Below are 6,625 nucleotides of genomic sequence, written 5' to 3'. Positions count from 1 at the left end.
CTTGCAAGGCTTATGTGATGTGCATTACCGAGAGGGCCCAGAGATACCTCTCCGACAATCGGAGTGACAAATCCTAATCTCGAAATACGCCAACCCAACATGTACCTTTGGAGACACCTGTAGAGCTCCTTTATAATCACCCAGTTACATTGTGACGTTTGGTAGCACACAAAGTGTTCCTCCGGCAAACGGGAGTTGCATAATCTCATAGTCATAGGAACATGTATAAGTCATGAAGAAAGCAATAGCAACATACTAAACGATCGGGTGCTAAGATAATGGAATGGGTCATGTCAATCACATCATTCTCCTAATGATGTGATCCCGTTAATCAAATGACAACACACGTCTATGGTTAGGAAACATAACCATCTTCGATCAATGAGCTAGTCAAGTAGAGGCATACTAAGGACGTTTAGTTTATCTATGTATTCACACAAGTATTATGTTTCCGGTTAATACAATTCTAGCATGAATAATAAACATTTATCATGAAATAAGGAAATAAATAATAACTTTATTATTCCCTCTAGGGCATATTTCCTTCACTACATTCTTGTCCGTCTGCCATGCTATACTATCGGCCGTGATCACTCGGGAGGTGATCACGGGTATATACTATATACTTTATACATGGTACATGTGATGACTAAAGTCGGGTTGGCTCGAGGAGTACCCGCAGTTGATTCACGAATTGGGGCCTGGAAGGACATACTTTTCCGACGGCCCTCTGTGTGGATCTTTGTGGCGAAGTGACATGGCAGGTTGAGACCACCTAGGAGAGAGGTGGGCCTGGCCCTGGTCGGTGTTCGCGGTTATTCCAAATTAACACGCTTAACGAGATCTTGGTATTTGATCTGAGTCTGGCTACTGGCCTATACGCACTAACCATCTACGCGGGGACAGTTATGGGCACTCGACGTCGTGGTATCAGTCGAAGCCTTCATGACGTCATCGACTGAGCGGCGCGCACCGGATTGGACTGGAACGCCTGCTAGGCTAGGTTTGCTTCCGGCCGCGTTCGCAACGTGCAGGTGTGCAAAGGGCGACGGGCCCAGACCCCTGCGCCATAGGATTTAGACCGGCGTGTTGACCTCTTTGTTGTGCCTAGGTAGGGTTGCGACGTGTTGATCTTTCGAGGCCGGGCATGACCCAGAAAAGTGTGCCCGACCAAATGGGATCGAGCGTGTTGGGTTATGTGGTGCACCCCTGCTTGGAAGTTAATCTATTCGAATAGCCGTGATCTTCGGTAACAGGACGACTTGGAGTTGTACCTTGACCTTATGACAACTAGAACCGGATACTTAATAAAATGCACCCTTCCAAGTGCCAGATACAACCGGTGGTCGCTCTCTCACAGGGCGACGAGGAGAGGATCATCGGTTAGGATTATGATATGCGATGCTACTTGGTGAACTTACCATCTACTCTCTTCTACATGCTACAAGATGGAGGTGGCCAGAAGCATAGTCTTCGACAGGACTAGCTATCCCCCTCTTATTCCGGCATTCTGCAGTTCAGTCCACATATGATACCCTTATTCCATTTGATACCAATGCATACATATGTAGTGTAGCTCCTTGCTTGCGAGTACTTTGGATGAGTACTCACGGTTGCTTTGCTCACTCTTTTCCCCCTTCCTATACCCGATTGCTGCGTCCAGACGATGGAGTCCAGGAGCCAGACGCCACTGTCGATGACGACTACTACTACTCGGGAGGTACCTACTACTACGTGCAGCCCACTGACGATGACCAGGAGTAGTTTAGGAGGCTCCCAGGCAGGAGGCCTGCGCCTCTTTCGATCTGTATCCCAGTTGGTGCTAGCCTTCTTAAGGCAACTTGTTTAACTTATGTCTATACTCAGATATTGTTGCTTCCACTGACTCGTCTATGATCGAGCTCTTGTATTCGAGCCCTCGAGGCCCCTGGCTTGTAATATGATGCTTGTATGACTTATTTTATTTGTAGAGTTGTGTTGTGATATCTTCCCGTGAGTCCCTGATCTTGATTGTACACATTTGCGTGTATGATTAGTGTACGATTGAATCAGGGGCATCACAAGTTGGTATCAGAGCCGACTGCCAGTAGGAATCCCCCTTTCACACTCCTTGACCGAAGTCGAGTCTAGTCATTGAAAAACTTTTACTAACATGGCTGTGCGGCTTACGGGCCCACGTCGCCATTGGGTGGTATTAGGATCTTTTACTCCTCGTCTATACTCTGGGACTCTGATCTCCCTTCTATTCAGGTTAAATGAATTTTGCTAACTCTAACATTAGGATCTCGTGATCACTTCCAACCGGAGAGCCCTGTGTTACCGATGACCGCCTGCTTCACCAAAAGATTCCGAAGATACTCTTCGATATTCTCTCGAGACTTGTGCCACCACTTTTGCTATTCCTGACCACCGATAAATCCTTATGGATAACTACTTACACTTTCCATTCATACGATCATCCCCCATTGATCTGGTTATTACAAGATACTCCGAAGTTTTCTCTATTGTTCCGAGAATACTTTGTGCCTACTGCCTTGCAGTTCTTTGCCACATGAATACCCCTACAAATAAGTCCTCGCACTTGTCGAGTGTCCGCTCATTCCTAGTTGTTCATGTGTTTCACGATGGTCTTTGAAATACTATTCGATCCTCCAAAATTCCTCAGTAGCTTATTGCTCTGCAATAATTGTCTGCTTGCAATTATGGATGCTTTCCATATGTCTGGCAATACTCGATAGTATCCTTAGACAACGTCATTTTGATCCTATTGATTCAACATGAGTGCGAATGCACGCAATCATTAGTTGATCCTTTTAAATTATCTTTATGGCTCAGACGTCATTTTGAACATGAGCTTGTTCTTGACCAATCTATTTGTCGTCAATTGTACCCTTAGGTCTATTGAACTTATCCACCCATGATCAGAGCGTCTGCTTCTGATCCTTCAATTTGGAAATCATAATTCCTTTGATATCTAAGCATCGAATCATTCATATGTTCTATAATCTGATGCCCTTGCATCCTTTCTTCAACTGGTTGTGTGCCGATGCTCACATCAGCTTCGCTATGGACCGTCAGATCCTTTATGGGATTATTATTCGACTGTGCCCTCCTTATTCAATAACATTGTGAGCCTTCCCTCGGATACATAATGCCTTTGGTAAATTGTATCTTCTACTTTCTCAACCTTGCTCTGCTTTCGAGCTGGTGATATTTACTCTTGAAGCTTGTGGTATATGTTTCTAAGATGCCCCGATGGGTTGAACCTATACCTTCTCTAAAACCGTGTGAACCCAAAAGTTTTCACGAGTCATACTCTTCTGGTGCTTCGCCAGATAAAATTTCAACACTGCAACTTCTTCGAAGATGAAAAGTGAATGGAAGGTTATGCATTAAAGAACTGGGAGTCGACCTTGAACTTTGCGTTCATGCCCATGGACCCGATGTGGAACTTATCATGGAAGCTTCTTGCAAAATACTTAATCATTTGGGTAATTCTTTCGGTGTCATTAGATTGGATCCCTTGCAGCTATGGTTCCGACCATATTGTTCTTCTTTGATCCCATTTCTCGGGGAAGTTTAAATATTTTCCTTTTACAGAGCAATACCCCAGTCCAACCTCTACTTTGATCTGTCGTCGAGTATTACCCCATGGTATCTCGAGATTATCACAGAACCGCATAACTTCTTATGAGTTCTTCGTCAAGTACTACATTCTCATCGATTCCAATTTTTCCTGGGTTTTGAGTGGATAGTCACTCGAGTACCCCGATAACTGAATCGAGTCCGCACTACGGTTCAACAACTCTTAGTGATCTGCCCTACTTACGAGTTTGTACCCGATCACGTCATTCCTAGCCTATTTGGCTATATCATTATCATGATGATTTTAATTGTGCTACCTCGTCCTTATTCCCGGAGCACAACTTTCAACGATGAGCTAAGCTTGCGTCGATTTTCGCCGTCATATCATTTCTCCTTGAACAACAAACTTGATTTCGAGTTTGTGTCCTAACCGTGGTTCCAATAACCTTTCTCTTCATCATTTGTTTGACTTGATGTCATCGTCGATCGATTACATCTTCGTGAAATCTCTTGACAAATGTGTCGTGATCATCATCAATATTCCGAGCTTTTCCAGGATATCAATTGAATTCATGATGAGAAATACCATCCTTGCCTCGATGATTTGTGATATCATCGACCACTTTATTGTCTTCCCTCCAACACAAACTTGCTCGTGTTTTGTGTTATACCTTGAGATCCTTGCTATCCAGCCTTTGTTCTTCTTTACCTTGGGGTATTACCATCTTTTATGTCAGGATTGTCATGAGAATTTCACCACCTCTGGAGAATTCTTAATACAAGTGATACTTATCATGATCACCATTCTAATACTGATCATGCTACCTAAGCCCATATTTCGGGTGCACCTTTCAACCAATGTTTAAATTGTGTATGTTTCCCTCGAGCATACATCATTATGTCATTTGATCTGAAAAATGTTATTGCCTTGTTCACATGACTGTGGAAATCCATCCTTTTGGAATTCTCGATGAATGGTCGCTGAGTCCATCAGCCACCTCCTCATCCTCTCCTTGGCTTAATGATTAACCCTTGTTCGGAACTCGCTTCCATAGTTCATTTTCCGAGAATCTTACATTGTCAGCTCGTCAATTGTGTTGCACCTTTTCTTCTCAGGCATCCCGAGTCTGAGGTATCCTGACACCAATCAGATCTGAAATTCGGTCAGATATGATGGCTGGAACATATTCGCAAGAGTTATAACATTGGTCTTTAACCCGATAAGGTGCCATGCCTAGCACACCTGGCCGGAGGACCTAATGTTATAGTTTTCCTTTTTAGCAAGGTTATCTATTCTTCCATGAGAAATGGTAAGACTTATTCTACAAGTTGTTCCTGATGAATCCTTCGTGTATCCAAAGTTTGACCTTTGCTGGAAGACCATGTCAATGCTATCTCGAAGCATGTATGTGGTACTCCGATTTTCTACAAGAACATTTGAAGCCCAATGCTAAGTGTTCCCTGCTCAATTATCCAAACACCGTTGTATGGGTAATGTCATGAAATTTTTCTCCCCTTACCTAAAGGGTTTTCTACATTATATCATGTCATGGATATCGTGCTCTACTTATCATTGGGAAGGATATACCCCTGAAATATCTGATAATCATATTTTCCTTTCCATTATTTGATTTAACCTTTATGGTGATCATTATGGTCTAAGCAGCATTAATTCCCTGCTTATGTAAACCCCTCGTGTACAATTCTGTCAGTAAGACCCTGTTACTTTTGTTGATGACATTCCGGTAACCACCGATGGACGAGAACTTTGCCTATTGGTCCGCCTCGTTGCAACGAGCAGGAAAATGGTTCTCTTCGTCCCTCGCCCTTGGAACCAACGTTGTTGCCAACATAACTGACATGGTACTCTCTGACATGCCTTGCTACCATGACCGTGCAAGATGTCACTGCTCCTATTAAAAAAACCACATGGTGGTCCCATAACCCACAGTTCCACAGGATCGAAACCTAACTCTCCTGTACAACCCCTATTCCCAAAGTTATTCCTCGCGCGTGGCCTCGTATGTAATTCACGGGCCACCATCCTAGTGATCTATTCTGGTAACAGACGCAATATTCAATCTCGTTGCTTTGGACCCCTTTCGCATGTTGTTTCAGACATTGAACGATTGCCTATCCGTTTGAAAATTCTTAGGGTACCTTCTTACTTTACTCTCGATACTTTCTTAAGTATCCATTTGAGAGTTACTTTCTACCACATTCCCTGAGTTATCTGCTAGATAGTCAACCTTGTAATGTCCGTTCTTCCGAAGATACCCATTATCCTTTTTCGTAAGTACGATGGAACCCTCGAAGAAAGGACGACAACTTCATCATGATGCATTGGAATAAAGAATTGAAGACATCAACGAAAGGGATTAACTTCTTCAAGAAGAGCAACCACAACCGAGAAGATCCGTTAGAATCTCGTAACCTAATCTCTTCCCCCTTACTTCCGCTCCTAAATCTCGGGACGAGATTTCTTGTAGTGGAGGAGAATTGTGACTCCCGGATAATTAGGCTACAGAAGAACTCTGCTAATGATGCCACATCACCTCTGTTACTGTTGCTAATCCCTCGTTAGTTCAAAAACCGATTCAAAATTCAAATTCCAAATATGGCATACAACAAAAGTTTTCAAAAAATAAAACAAAAATGTTCGGTTTGTGCCAAATAATTCATAAGTAATATTGGTGGATAAACCAAGTCTTTATAAAAAGTTAAATGCACTTAACTAAATAAAATAGTAGCAAAACAATTATTTGAATGCTTTTAAATTAATAAACAAATGTTAAACTAGTTTATGTAATCACCAAACTTCGTAAGGCCGTGGGTTATTCAGAGACATTAATTTAGGAGCTATTGTTATATCTTACAAAACTAAAGAAATTAAAAGTAAAATAAAACAGAAAGGAAAAAATAAATAAAAGAAAATACAAAACAGAAACAGAAAATAAAATAAGAGGAGACCCCCCCCCTCTGGGCCACGGCCCAGCTGGCCTCTAGGCCAATCAGGCCGACTAGGTCGACCCACCCTCGC

This window comes from Triticum aestivum, chromosome 7A (genome assembly GCF_018294505.1).
Source record: "Triticum aestivum cultivar Chinese Spring chromosome 7A, IWGSC CS RefSeq v2.1, whole genome shotgun sequence".
Classification (NCBI taxonomy): domain Eukaryota; kingdom Viridiplantae; phylum Streptophyta; class Magnoliopsida; order Poales; family Poaceae; genus Triticum; species Triticum aestivum.
The sequence above is the reverse complement of the archived record's forward strand: the minus strand, read 5'-3'. Positions refer to the sequence as shown.